Genomic DNA, 14472 nt, shown 5'->3' on the forward strand with positions numbered 1-14472 from the left:
GGTGTCGGGAACGTTGCAGAGTGAGCAGAGGTAGCTGTGGAGCGTCGGGTTGAGGCGGTGCATTATAGTTCCATGAGTGTAAGTATTGCTTTGTAGGCGTCTGAGTACCACGCTTTCTTCTTTGCCGAGGTTTGGGTGCGGTGGAGGGTACAAGCGGCGCTCGAGCGTGTAGTGTTGCAATATCGCCGAATAGTTGTTGGGTAAGGCTTCCGCCTCTTCCGCCGCGGGTCGGAGAGCGTGTGGGGTGAGGGGAGCCCGGCTGACGTGGTCGCGGGCAGCGGTGTGGGCTGCTTCGTTCCCCTCTAGTCCCTCGTGTCCGGGTACCCACGTTACGCAGGTGTACGGGAGCGGAGTGCTACGTCGTTGTAGTACCATGAGTGCATCAGCCGAGATGCGGCCCCTCGATAAATTTCTACAGTCGGTGAAAAGGACGGCTGTGCATGTGGTGGTGGCAAGAGCGATTGCCGCTTCTTCCGCCGTTTCCGGGTTGCGTGCCTTGACGGTTGCCGATGCTAACTCGCGGCCTTGGGAGTCTACGACGCTGAGAGCGTACGCGTTTCGATTTGGATACTTGGTCGCGTCGGTGTAGCGGGCGTCTGGGTCTTGCTTGATTCTTCGTTTGATGGCGTTGGCTCTAGCTTGCCTTCTACTCTTGTGGTATATGGGATGCATGTTGCGCGGGATGGGTGCAATGCAGAGGGACTCTCGAACGTCCTATGGGATTCGTTCTTTCTTGTCCGTGTCTGCGACGTACGTCTCGCTGTAGTTCAGGTGTCGGAGTACTGATCTCCCGGTGGGTGTAAGCTTGAGTCGTTCCAGCTGGCTATTCTTGTGCGTTTCAGCGAGCTCTTGCCACGTGTTGTGGACGCCCATCTTAAGGAGACGTGTAGTAGAAGCCATGGGGGGGGGGGGGGGGGGGAGTCCCAGGGCGACTTTGATTGCCTTCCTTATCATGATGTTGATCTTTTCTATCTCTGCGTTCTTTAAAGCCAGGTACGGCATGCCGTGTGTGATGGGGCTGGTGAGCAGTGCTTGGATTATTCTTAGCGTGTCTTGCTCCATGAGGCCACTTCTTTGGCTTGAGATCCTCTTGACGAGGTGCGTGAGTTGCGAAAGGGTGCGTTGTAGTCTTGGTAGGCTGGCCACTCCGGATCCGTCCTTGTAATTGAGGAGTCCCAGTATTCGTAGCGTATCGACTTTCGGGATTGGCATCCCATTGAGGGTGACGCAGGGGCCGGGCTCTTCGTAGCTGGGTGGCCTGCCTCTCGTCCTTGGTTTCAGGACGAGATGATCTGATTTCTCGGGGGCACAGCGGAGGCCACAGTTTTGAAGATAGCTTGCGATGGTGTTTACGGCTTCTTGTAAGGCGGTTTCTTGCCTCCCTGAATGTTCTCAGCTCTGGTCCAAAGCGTGATGTCATCAGTAGATCTGGTATGGTCTCGAGGAGCTTGGGTAACTTGATCATAGCCACGTTGAAGAGTAGCGGTGAGATGACCGACCCTTGCGGGGTACCTCTGTTTGAAAGTTGGAAGCTTTCGCTGCGGATGTTTCAGATCCCGACGGTTGCCGTGCGGTCGGTCAGAAAGTTTCTGACGTACGCGTAGGTCCTAGTGCCGCAGCCGGTGCCTTCGAGGTTGTTGAGGATCGTGTCGTGACTGACGTTATCAAAGGCTCCCTTGACGTCTACTGCCAGTATGCAGTACTTGCTTCGATTCTTAAGTTGATCGAAGAGGCCTCCTTTCAGTTGTAAGAGTACGTCCTGCATTGAAAGGTGCTGCCTGAAGCCGAACATAGTGTCCGGTAGGTGGCCGTTATCTCCGAGGTACTGGGTAATGCGGTCGTGCACCATATGTTCGAAGAGCTTTCCCACGCACGAGGTGAGGGAGATCGGGCGTAGGTTCTCCAAGCTGAGATCTTTGTTTGGCTTGGGTATCATAGTGATCACCGAGTGCTTCCATACAGCAGGTAGTTCTCCTTTCTCCCAGCACTCGTTGTACCGGAGGAGAGCCGCAGTGGCCTGCTGCGGTAGGTTGCGTAGATGCTTGTTGGCAATCCGGTCTTTGCCGGGGCTGGTATTTCTAGTCAGCTTGGATAGGGCTACGTGGAGTTCGGCCTGATTGAAGGGTCGGTCGAGTTCTAGATTCGGTTTTCCAGCGTATACTTTGCGGCCAGTTGATGCGCGAGAAGGTGCATCTCCTCAGAGCTTCTTTTCTATTTCTCGGAGGAGGTGTTCTGATCCGTCGTGGTTGTGGATAAGTCTGTGGAGATGTTGCTTCTGTTCCGCTTTGGTAGGTTCCGTGGCTAGGAGTGAGCGTAGGAGGTGCCAGGTCCTTTTGGTGCTCAGAGTCCCCTGTAGCTTGTCACAGAAAGCGTGCCAGTTCTGCCTGGCGAGTTGGTCTGCATATTCTTGAGCCTGCTTGGTAAGGAGAGCGACGCGTGTCTTTAGCTTTCTGTTGAGCTTTTGTCGCTTCCATCCCTTGAAGAGATGGAAGTGACAATTTAGGCGGAATGCAAAAAAATAATAATCTGAATATCTCTGTAGAAACTTCTTCCTCGCTCACCTGCTATCATCATCGTCATCGTCATTGTTGTTCCATAAAAAACGCCATGTTTGCTCATCGACCGCTCTTCCTGTGTGGTCCTTCGCGGGTTTCTACAATATGGTGCCGTGAAACCCGGGAGCTGTATTAATTAACGAACGAATAGCCTCCAGGACCGACTGACGACGAGCCCGCGCATGGATTCACCGTGAAGAGTGGAATCAACGCTACCGACGGCCCTCATCCATCCACCGACAGCCGACAGCTACAAGGAGGCCGAGCTCATCATGGATAGGGCACTTATCAGAAAGACGGTAAGCCTCGTTTTTGACGATATCGACACGGCACTCAATGAGGCCACATAGGCTCAACTGCACCTCATGAGCAGCCGGCTCGAAATGCTTCATGAGAGGCTTTGTTTCCTTGATGGAAAGCTTGAAGTGCTCATTCCTGATGACGAAATATATGAAGAATATACCCTTCAGGTAGATTACAGCGATAAACTGGTTACACTGCAGTTTAAAATCAGATTTGCTATTGAGATGACACATAGTGTAAACAGTGAAGACGTGTCACAGATCTCTAGAAAGGGAATGGCCATCTTATTACTCTTGTGCCTTGACGCGTTGCAAAACATACAACCGGTAAAAGATTGTAAGACCGAAGCTACAAGCCATGGCTGCATTGAAGAAGGCAAACGAAAGAACGGCATAAAGACAGAAATCTTCAATGACATGGAAGTACCTACTGAAGACAATATTGTCGTGTCTAAAACCGGTAGTAACATGGTTAGAGACTTCTATGACGGAACCGAAGACATCTATCCGCTGATGTCATCATCTTGGACTTTAGAGACGCGCCGAAAGCACAAGGACGAACAAGTAATTCTTGTAGCCACAGGGATACCGAAAGAGCCTTCCCACAGTGTCCAAGACATGAGAACGGATCAAATAGCAACATGCAGTTCGACAACTTATCTGCTGAACAGTCCAGGAGTCCACGAAGGCCTCATTTTTACGGCAGAGTCACGGTCCCGTTCAGGCAAGGGAACGAATACTCATTGTACTGATCACCACGAAGACGCATGTGTGAACCGAAGCGAAATGAATTCCAGCCAGTACAGGTGCCGACAACAGGAGGCCCATCGTCACGGCGTAATCAACGTAGAAGAGCGTTTGCCCACAGCCCTACCTCCCGCTGTCCGAACTAAGTATTTAACCCTCAACGAATCCTACATGGCACAAAGAACCAACGTCCAACCATTAAGACTACTACTGCCGCAGATATCCAGAAAAGCAAGGACAACGATGCATCTGAGACCGGATATCATCTGCGCAACATCAAAGCACTGCAAAGACGGAACAAGGTGTCCCTATCGGCGATTGCTTTGCCGAGGCTACGCTTCTCTTGACGACGTCCACATTGTTCCAAGGAACATCAAGCAACGAACACAGAATACCAAGCGCCAGCTATATGCTGATGTTCAACGTTGAGCAACGTCGTCTAACACCACAACGTGTGCACGCAAGAACTGACACTACGAAACAAAGTGCAACTGTGCATTCAATAAGGCAGCAAGGACATGGTAGAGATCCTGGTAAATACCGATCACAAGGTGAATTTACACGAACCAGTGAACAACGCCGCCCGTGCGAGGTTTCCTGCACCTTATCTGGCCTGCTGGAACTTCCCGATTGTTCTCATATGGTGTCACCGGACTGTCTCTGTGCCAAGGACGCGAAAATAACCCTTCATGTCGCGGCGGGGAGCGTGTAGAAACTTCTTCCTCGCTCACCTGCTATCATCATCGTCATCGTCATTGTTGTTCCATAAAAAACGCCATGTTTGCTCATCGACCGCTCTTCCTGTGTGGTCCTTCGCGGGTTTCTCCAAAAATCTCCAAGCGATGGCAAACAACATTACCTTGGTTCTGTCCTGCTACGTGAAATTTGCGTATCTTGTAAATCTTGGTGCATGATAGTTGGGACACCCTGCATACCCCTCGCTCAAGTGCCACGTGAGTCGAGCCCCGGTAAACACAGAGACATCTTGTGAAGTAGACCCGACGTTTCCCCTGCTGTGGTGTACAGTCACTAACATTAGGCGTGCGTTCTTCAGCCGTCTTATTCTCGATGTGCCTGCGCTTCGCCTTTCTGCTAAACGGCGGTGTCGTTTAGCGACCTCCGTGTCGATCAGACTTTTCTTAAGCCGAACCTTGCGTTATGAGCCTGAATGAGTGCGCCACACTCGCAGCAGGAGAGTGGTTTCTTCCCATCTCTAATTCGCCGTACACCGCTGCCCCTCCTGTAGGAGGCTTCTGCATTAAAAGCTATCATTAATTGTAGACAAGTCAACAGGCGACGCTTTGAGTAAGCAAACCAGAGCGCTTATATAGCCAGACAAAGCATACCCCTTGTTTCTTCTTCATGTGGTGAATTGCGTTGTACGTGCGACTCTCATTATGCACTAGGAGACACGAACCGGAACCCGTTGCAGTAACAGGCAATAGCTTCAGCAAATGTCAGCCGCATGAGCGCATGCGTCTCACAGAAGGCATGGGGAATGCCTTCTTCGACTCATTTCAATTTTAACGCGCTAGAACAGAGAGCTCGTTTCGGTCTTGCCCGATGGGGCGTGCAGTCCATGTTATGAAAACTTGATGGCGTTCACCTCCGACGGTGTCCGTTCGTTAATGGAAACGAGAGATCCGTTGGCGACGGTTCCCCGGCTGAAAGGCTCTAAGCTGCTTGTCACGAAATACCCGCATGTCATTCTTTTCACTTGTTTAACTCCTCCTGCGAGAAGCTGCCTCAAAAAGCTCGCGAGGCCAGGCGCCCATGGAGTGTACCGTATACGTGGCTATTTCCGTTGAAACTCCAAATTACAAAGATAGCATGACTTTGAATCACCTCTTTTCAGAGGAGTCCACGGACATAAAAGCAACAAAATGCCAGAAAAGACGATGCTATCCATGCGGAATAACCTTGCAAGAAAAGTAATGGATGTTCAAGTAATAAAGCTGACACTTGCCGTCTTTCACCAACCAGTAACTTTCTAAAAACTGGAAGACTGGTTATCTTTAAGCAGAGGCGTCACCGAAAGAAAAAAAAAAAGTAATGAAACACGCTATTCGTTACGTACATATAAAAGGAACGCGTTACCACACAAAATTATACCTACAAATTAAGGTAATGCTTTACCGTTATTGTTACCAAAATAGTAATGCACATCACTTCCTTTTTGCTAAGCAAGATCATATTATTTAGGCAGCGCATCTTCGCCATTCCAGCGGTCCAAGTTGTCTAATAGCTTGGACCACTAGGTATGTGCTCGTGGTTGTGATGCCTTTGTGATCGTTGCTTCGTCGTCATTCCCACTTTATTGCATGCCGTAGTCGTCACGTCATCGTTGTCACACAGTCGTCGTGCATATCACGCTGATGTTCAACCGACGGCTTAATTACCGTAACGTCATCCTGTTGTCACGTCATCGTCGTCATACCGCCTTTGCTGATCCATGCAGGCCGTATCCCTCTTCGCCAATTCTATAGTAATCAGGCTCTTGTCATTCAATCGTGATTATCAGCCGCCGTAGTCGTGCCATGGTCGTCATTTGTGTCGTCTGCAGACAGTCGGTATCATGCATCCACTATCATACTGTCATATACCATCCCCTTCCTTCCAGCTTCGTCATTCTCCCTATTAGACTTTTTTTTTTACTACAGCCTGATTCACGGCCGATCCCCCGGGGTGGGGTTATAGGCTACAAAGCTAAACACCAAACCACGTCCAGTGGTTCCAGTTCGGGTTGTGTCTTTTTTTTTCTGGTCTGCTATCACCTCGGCCACAAACAGCGACCACCTTCCAAAAATTTTTGAAATCACGCGCCCAATTAATTTTGCCAATAAGCATGTTCGCACCTATGTTGATAATATCAAATTTCGAGATTCATTGCGATTGATTTTAAATAAACAGGTAGGACTAAGCGACGAACTAAAGGCACTTAATCTGTGTCATGGGATAAGTGACAGTTATAAAAAAATCCAGATTCAGTATGCAGTCAACTAAAGGTGGTACTTATTCACCCTGGTGGAATCCTGACTGTGAACGCTAATATAGGAGACGGAAAGCAGCCTGGAGAACGTTACTGTATAACCAATGTCCAAGCAATTGGAATGGCTATCAATTTCAGGCTGACAGTTGACAGAGCGAAAGAAAATTATAACACCAAACATTACAGTTGTATAGCGCAGTCCAGTAATAAAATATCCCCATTTACGTTTCTGCGGTCAAAAAAGATTGTTTCAGCACCATTAAATGTAGAATCTGCTAGTTTAACTTCCACTGAATTGGTAAAGTCTCTGGAGGAGATTCAAAAGGCTTAGAGGGTGGATTTACATCACTTCTACCCAATCATATGCCGGCGCCTGAACAAGCTAATGAATTCATAGCACTCACATTAAAATAAATGAATAATGAAAGTGGTGAAGTATAGCTGCCAAGTTCAGGTTCTGATGGCATAGCTATACAGCACTGATAAAAATAATATTCGAATTGTCTCCCCAGGATTTGCTTAAACTTATGAATTTTTCCGTTAAGATGCATGGATTCATCCAGATTGGAAAGTTGCCAAATTCCGCTACTTAAAAAGCGGTGCGCGGGATATACGTATAACAGATAACATTAGACCTATTTCTCTGATCAAATATGGTAACGTTAATCGAGAGAGGTCATATAGAAAAGTGGATAGGCGAGAGCCAAATATTCAGTGACTCGCAAATAGGATTCAGGTCTGGGTGCTCAATTTACTGTGCTCATGTTGACTCGGAGAGTCGAATTTAACTCGCTCGCCACAGCAACCTATACGCAGCGTCAGTGACATTAGATATTGCGAAGGCGTATGACAGTGTCGAACACACCATCTTAATCAACAAGCTTGAAAGTGTGAATCTCCCACAGTATATAATTTGCATGGATCCATATTTTCCTAAGCGGACGTGCATTTTAATGGTATCAAAACGGTTATGGCTATCAAAACAGACGTACTCATCAAGGCGCAGTGGTCTCCCCCGTATTATTTAATATTTTACTAAGTCATATTCCCACACACCATGATGGACACGTATACGTATACGCTGATGATGTCGCATTTTTTTTTCTGTGTCAAATGATATACATACTCTGTATAAAACTTTGAATGAGATTGAAATGTGTCTTGAAGCAATATAAATGTCGCTAAATATCAACAAAAGCGCAATTATTGCTTTCCTCTTAACGTTTCCTATCCCAATAACAGTGATGTGTGGTCAGGGTATAATTTTACAGGTACAATCATTAAAATAGCTGGGATTGATTTATATAGAAAAGCTTAATTGGCGGACACACATGGAATGCATGGCGTCTAAAGGAGCACGTGCTGTTGGGTTTCTTACGAACAGTCAGCAGAAGTCGTTTTGGAATGCGCAGGGAGGAGATCTCTTCTGGTTATTTATTGTATGCATGTCCACCCTATTTTAGAGTTTGGTTGCGTGTTATTTTCAGGAGCTCCTACTTATAAATTACGCCCTCTCGTTCTTTTGGACCGCGAATCATTACGGGTATGTCTTGGCCTTCCAAAATCTGTCGCGAATAACAATACTTATCATGAAACTCACCTGCCTTCTCTTCAAACTCGATTTGGGATGCTGGCAGTTCAAACATTACTGAACATCTATGCTTTGCCCCCGAGACGCTCCTAATATGTGCTCATTCGAGAGCCGACTGCATTCTTTGAGAATCGATGGTGTCGACTGCACTGTCCCCTTTTTCTGCAGAAGCTATTAGAACCATTACAAGTGGAGTGAAGAAGAGGAAAAAGTGCTCTTGCGTCTGTCGCTCGGTATTCGGCTTTAGCCACAGGGACGTGTTTGATGCCGTTTGTAGTTTCATTCAAACAACTAAACGAATAAAATTTTCAATACATACTTTTACAACTAGATATATAGCATGACCTTTATATTATAAAAAGTGCAGTATAGGAAAATTATTCTGTCTGTTCCGATTACTAAATTGCACTGTAACAGTAGTTTCAAAAACCGTATCTAAAAGTTCAGGTGCCCAATTCTTGGCCAATCCCCCGGAGTGGGTACGAGCCATGTGCTGAGGATATCATCATCATCATCATCTGTCTCTGTGCGCGCCATCAGCGTTCGTGGACTGGCTCTATTGCGTGAGACGTAATTGTCTAATAAATCGTCATATCACATTTGGTGGAAGGTGCTGCAATCCCCGACCTCACCCTGGAACTTCGCAGCCGAACATTGCCGACTGCTTCAGCCGCTACCATGCTCGAGCCTACCGATAATCCGCCTACAGCTTCCGCCGCTCCCATCATTTGCGGCGCCGTCCAGGGGCAGCGGGACCCCCCTGTCTTTAGCGGAGACGGTGAGACTGACGTGGAAGATTGGCTCTCTACCTATGAGCGCGTCAGTGATCACAACAGGTGGGATGACCCGACGAAGTTACGTTCCGTCATCTTCTATCTTGCTGACGTTGCGAACCTATGGTTCCACAATCATGAGCGGGAACTCCAAACGTGGTCCGCTTTCAAGACAGCATTCACGGAAGTCTTCGGCCGCCCAGCCTTACGAAAGCTCCGTGCTAAACAGCGTCTACGTCAGCGCGCTCCACAGCCCGCCGAGACGTACACCAGCTACATAGAGAATGTCGTGGATATTTGCGTCCGCGTCGATTCTACCATGAGTGAAGAGGACAAGGTGAAGCACATCCTCAAGGGCATCGAGGACGACGCGTTTCAAATGCTTCTCGCGCGAAACCCTTCCTCTGTCGCATCTGTCGTCACTCTTTGCCAGAGCTTCGATGAGCTGCGTCGACAAAGGGTCCTTGCGCGCAGCGCTGTTACACCCGGCCACTCTCTCTCGGGCCTCACGCTTCCCTCTTACTCCTCGCCAGAATCCTCACTCTCCGTTCAGATTAAAGATTTTATTCGTGAGGAGGTGACACGCCAACTGTCTATGCTGCCTCTCAGCGATGGACCCCTATAGCCTGATACATCTCTGGCTGCTCCCATTATAGGAGAGCCATTCGCGAGGAACTTGCCGACTCGCTACCTTTGGCTCAGCCCTGTCCTCCCGTGGCGGCACCTCTGACCTATGCGGCAGTCGCGGCACGACCTGCGCCGCCGACATTCGCGTTTCCTGCGACAGTGCGCCCTCAAGCAGTGCCAACTCCCGCGTCGCCTCCTATTCCGCCTCGAAGCCAAGTTCAGAACCCTTGGCGCACGCGCGACAACCGACCCCCATATGTTTCGCTTGCGGTTTTGCCGGCCATGTCGCGCGCTTCTGCCATCGTCGCATGCCACCTGCTAACTCTGCTGTCGCAACGCCTGGGTATGGATATTCCCACGATGCAACAGGGCATTACATGCATCCCGACCCAGAGTATTCGCCGTCTCCTCGACGCCCTTTCGGCAACCATCGTTCTCCGTCACCGCGTCGTCGCTCGCTTTCCCCCTTACGTCGTCGTCAGTCACCTAGCGAGAGAAACTAGTTGCTGCAGTTCTGCAGGCACGAACTGCCAGCTTCGCGACTTCTACAAGGCCTGCACAGTCGCCACGCAATTTACTGGACGTTTTGGTCGAAGCAACCGCCACAATTGCGCTTATTGATACTGGGGCTGCAGTTTCTGTTATGGACGAAAAGCTTTGTCGTAAGCTCCGCAAGGTCACCACGCCGTTGTCTGGTTCGCTACTACGTACCGCGAGTGCGCAGCATATAGCACCGCTTGCTCAATGTACCGCAAGAGTGCTCATTGCCGGCGTTGTTTATGTTGTTGAATTTTTCGTGCTTCCTTCATGTTCACATGACATCATTCTCGGCTGGGACTTCTTGTCTCACCATCGTGCCATCATCGACTGTGCTCGGGCCGAAGTGGCGCTTTTCCCGCTTTCCGAAGCCCCGCTGCCTGACCCTTCTGTAAGTAAAGCCTCCAAGCTCACCGTTGTCTCCCATACGAACCTACCACCCGAAATGTCGGTTCTTGTGCCCCTATCTTGCTCCGCCGCGCCAGACCCTACGGTGCTTTTTACACCGTCGCCTATTTTTCTACGTCGCAAGGCTCTACCTCTCCCGTTTGCTGTCATCAACACTGTATCTGGATTATCCACTATGCTTGTGTGTAACCCGTTTCAATCCCCTGTGACCTTACTGCGTGGCGAATCACTTGGTCATGTTCAGCCCCTTGACCCGCTTCACATTCTCGATACTTATGACGACACGGCCTGTTATGAGCTCGACGCCCTCACTTCTCCATTGCGGTGCGCATCATCATCGTGGTTCATCACCATTGTCACCGTCATCGTCGTCAGACGTTCTTGAATCTGCCTTGGACGCCGATCTGCCACCTCCGTACCGCCAGCAAGTCCTCGCGCTTCTTCAGAATTTTCGCTCGTCGTTTGATTGCGACCAACCATCCCTGGGACGTACGGCGACCGTCACTCACAGGAATCCACACTGGTTCCCATCCACCATTACGCCAGCGACCATACCGCGTGTCGGCAGCAGAGCGACAGATAATTACCGAGCAAGTCAACGATATTCTGCATCGTGGTGTCATTCGGACTTCCCACAGTCCTTCGGCGTCTCCTGTAGTATTAGTACGCAAGAAGGACGGCTCAATACGCTTCTGTGTGGATTACTGTCGGCTCAATAAGATAACTCGTAAAGCTGTCTATCCGCTGCCTTGGATAGATGACGCCCTCGAATCCCTACAAGGCGCGGAGTACTTCTGATCTTTGGATCTTCGCTCCGGCTATTGGCAAGTGCCGATGGCTGAACACGACTGTGAGAAGACCGCTTTCGTCACGCCCGACGGCTTGTATGAATTTAGCGTAATGCCATTCGGGCTCTGCAACGCGCCCGCTACTTTCGAGCGTATGATGGACACTATCCTTCGTAACTACAAGTGGAAAACATGTCAGTGCTACCTTGATGATATTGTCGTGTTTTCGCCCGATTTCCCGACGCACCTCGTTCGCTTGCGTGAGATCTTGACGTGTCTCACCTCTGCCGGCCTCCAACTCAACATCAAAAAGTTCCGTTTTGCTGCCCGCAAGTTAACAATATTGGGACACGTTGTTTCGAAGGATGGTGTACTTCCTTACCCAGCCAAGCTTCGCGCGGTCAAAGAGTTTCCGATGCCCACTACCCTTAAGACACTCCGCAGCTTTATAAGGCTCTGCTCTTACTTTCGGCGTTTTGTGCTCAATTTTGCCACTATCATCGCACCACTGACCAATTTGCTCACCGCTAGCAGCGGCATCTCCGCGTTGTCAACTTCGTGTGACGAAGCCTTCAAGCAACTACGTCGGCTACTTACTTCGCCGCCGATTCTTCGACACTACGATCCCACAGCGCCCACAGAGCTACACACGGACGTCAGCGGCATCAGACTTGATGCAGTCCTAGCGCAACGGAAAGACGGCTACGACGAGTACGTCGTCGCATATGTGAGCCGGCCTATAAAGAAGGCAGAAGCCAATTACTCTGTCACAGAGAAAGAGTACTTGGCCATTATTTGGGCTCTCGTCAAATTTCGTCCATATCTGTAGGGTCGCCCCTTTGACATTGTTACCGACCACCACGCCCTTTGCTGGCTGTCCTCGTTGAAAGATCCATCAGGTCGCCTCGGCCACTGGGCACTTCGCTTACAAGAATATGACATCCGCGTGGTCTACCGATCGGGCAGAAAGCACTCTGACGCCGATGCGCTTTCCCGATCACCGATACCTTCCGGTGTGGCTTCAGTGTCAACGCCCTTCGCATCCATGTCGACCATCAACGTCGCTTATATGCCGGCCGAGCAGCGTAAGGATACCCTGCTTTCAACTATGCTGAATTTCCTCCATGATCCATCCGTCACACCCTCTTATCGAACACTTCGTCGCCAAGCCGCTCACTTTGCTGTCCGCGACAACGTCCTTTACCGGAGAAATTATTTGCCTGATGGATGCAAATGGCTGCTTGTAATACCACGATGCATGCGTGCTGACATATGCGCTTATTTCCATGCCGCTCCTCATAATGGTCACGCCGGCGTTCTGAAAACGTATACTCGGCTGAGGCAGCGTTTCTACTGGCACGGCATGTATCACTTAGTGCACCAGTACGTACGCGCTTGCACGGCGTGCCCTGCCCGGCCCGGCATAGACCTATACGGGCCACTTCCCTGCAGTTCCTCGGGTAACCGATGGATAATTGTAGGTGTCGACCACTTGACGCGCTGCGCCGAGACTACCGCACTTCCGGCGGCTTCTGCGCGTGACGTTGCCTTCTTCATCTTGTGGAACTTCGTTCTTCGGCATGGAGCACCACGCGAACTGCTCAACGACTGGGGGCGTGTGTTCCTGTCCGAAGTAATCCAAACCCTTCTCGCTGCATGCAGCATCGTTCACCGCAAGTCTACCGCCTACCACCCGCGAACGAACGGCTTGACAGAGAGGTTCAACCGCACACTCGGTGACATGTTGACTATGTACGTTGCCTCGGACCACAGTAACTGGGACACTGCTTTGCCGTTCGTAACGCATGCCTATAATACGGCCACACAAGCTACCACTGGCTTTTCGCCATTATTTCTGCTATATGGTCACGAGCCCTCGTGTACAATGAACACACTACTCCCATACCAACCCGACGCTTCTGAATGCACGCCATTGCCTGAAGCCGCCAAATACGCAGAGGACTGTAAGCAGCTTGCACGTGCCCTTACGACCACCGCCCAAGGTCACCAAAAGATGCGGCGTAAGGTGCCTACACTACATTTTCCGACTGGTTCCCTTGTTTGGTTGTGGATCCCGCCTCACAGCCCTGGCCTTTCGACCAAACTTCTTGCACGCTATGATGGCCCCTACCGCGTCGTCGACCGTACCTCGGCTGTCAACTACGTTGTCGAACCTGTGACGTCATCACACGACCTTAGACATCGCGGACGTGACTTAAGCCGACTTAAGCCATACTATGACCCCCTGATCCTACCTACGCCGTAGGTCGCCAGGATGGCTCATCTTCTCTCCCGGGGGCCATTGTAGTGAAGAAGAGGAAGAAGTGCTCTTGCGTCTGTCGCTGTGCGCGCCATCAGCGTTCGTGGACTGCCTCTATTGCGTGAGACGTAATTGTCTAATAAATCGTCATATCACACAAGTATTAATCCGTGATGTGGTTTTCCCAAATTTACCTACTGCAGCAATAAGCGTTAAATCCGATTATATATTTCCTAATAACGCTCGGCTTCTTAATGCGGCCTATTACACACCTAAAGGTCTGTGAGATGAGTGCCTTGAGAACCTCCAAATAAATATAGTAATAGCCATATATGCTTCTGTCAGTGAAGAGAAGGCAGGAGCGGGCATTTTTTCGCCATCATTAAATTTGTCTTTCTCTATTCGACTGCCAGACTTTCCACCAATATTTCAGGCAAAGCTATTGGCGATCATTCTATAGCTCTACGAAAACATCCCACATCTATTTATTCTACTTATAATTACGCCCTCTCGTTCCCTTGGAACGCGAATCATTACGTCTATGTCTTGGCCTTCCAAAATTTGTCGCGAATAATAATATGCTGACAGTTCATACATTACTGAACATCTATGCTTTGCCCCAGAGACGCTCCTACTATGTGCTCATTCGAGAGCCGACTGCATTCTTTGAGAATCGATGGTCTCGACTGCATTGTCCCCTTTTTGGGCAGAAGCTGAAGATGTGGTTTTTCCAAATTTACCGACTGCAGCAATAAGCGTTGAATTCGATTATATATTTCTTAATCTTGCTACAGCCTATTGATACCTAAAATGTCTGTGAGATGACCACCTTGAGAACCTCTAAATAAATGCAGTTATAGCCACATATGCATTTGTCGGTGAGAAGGCAGGAGTG

Source organism: Dermacentor silvarum, chromosome 1, assembly GCF_013339745.2.
Source record: "Dermacentor silvarum isolate Dsil-2018 chromosome 1, BIME_Dsil_1.4, whole genome shotgun sequence".
Classification (NCBI taxonomy): Eukaryota; Metazoa; Arthropoda; class Arachnida; order Ixodida; family Ixodidae; genus Dermacentor; species Dermacentor silvarum.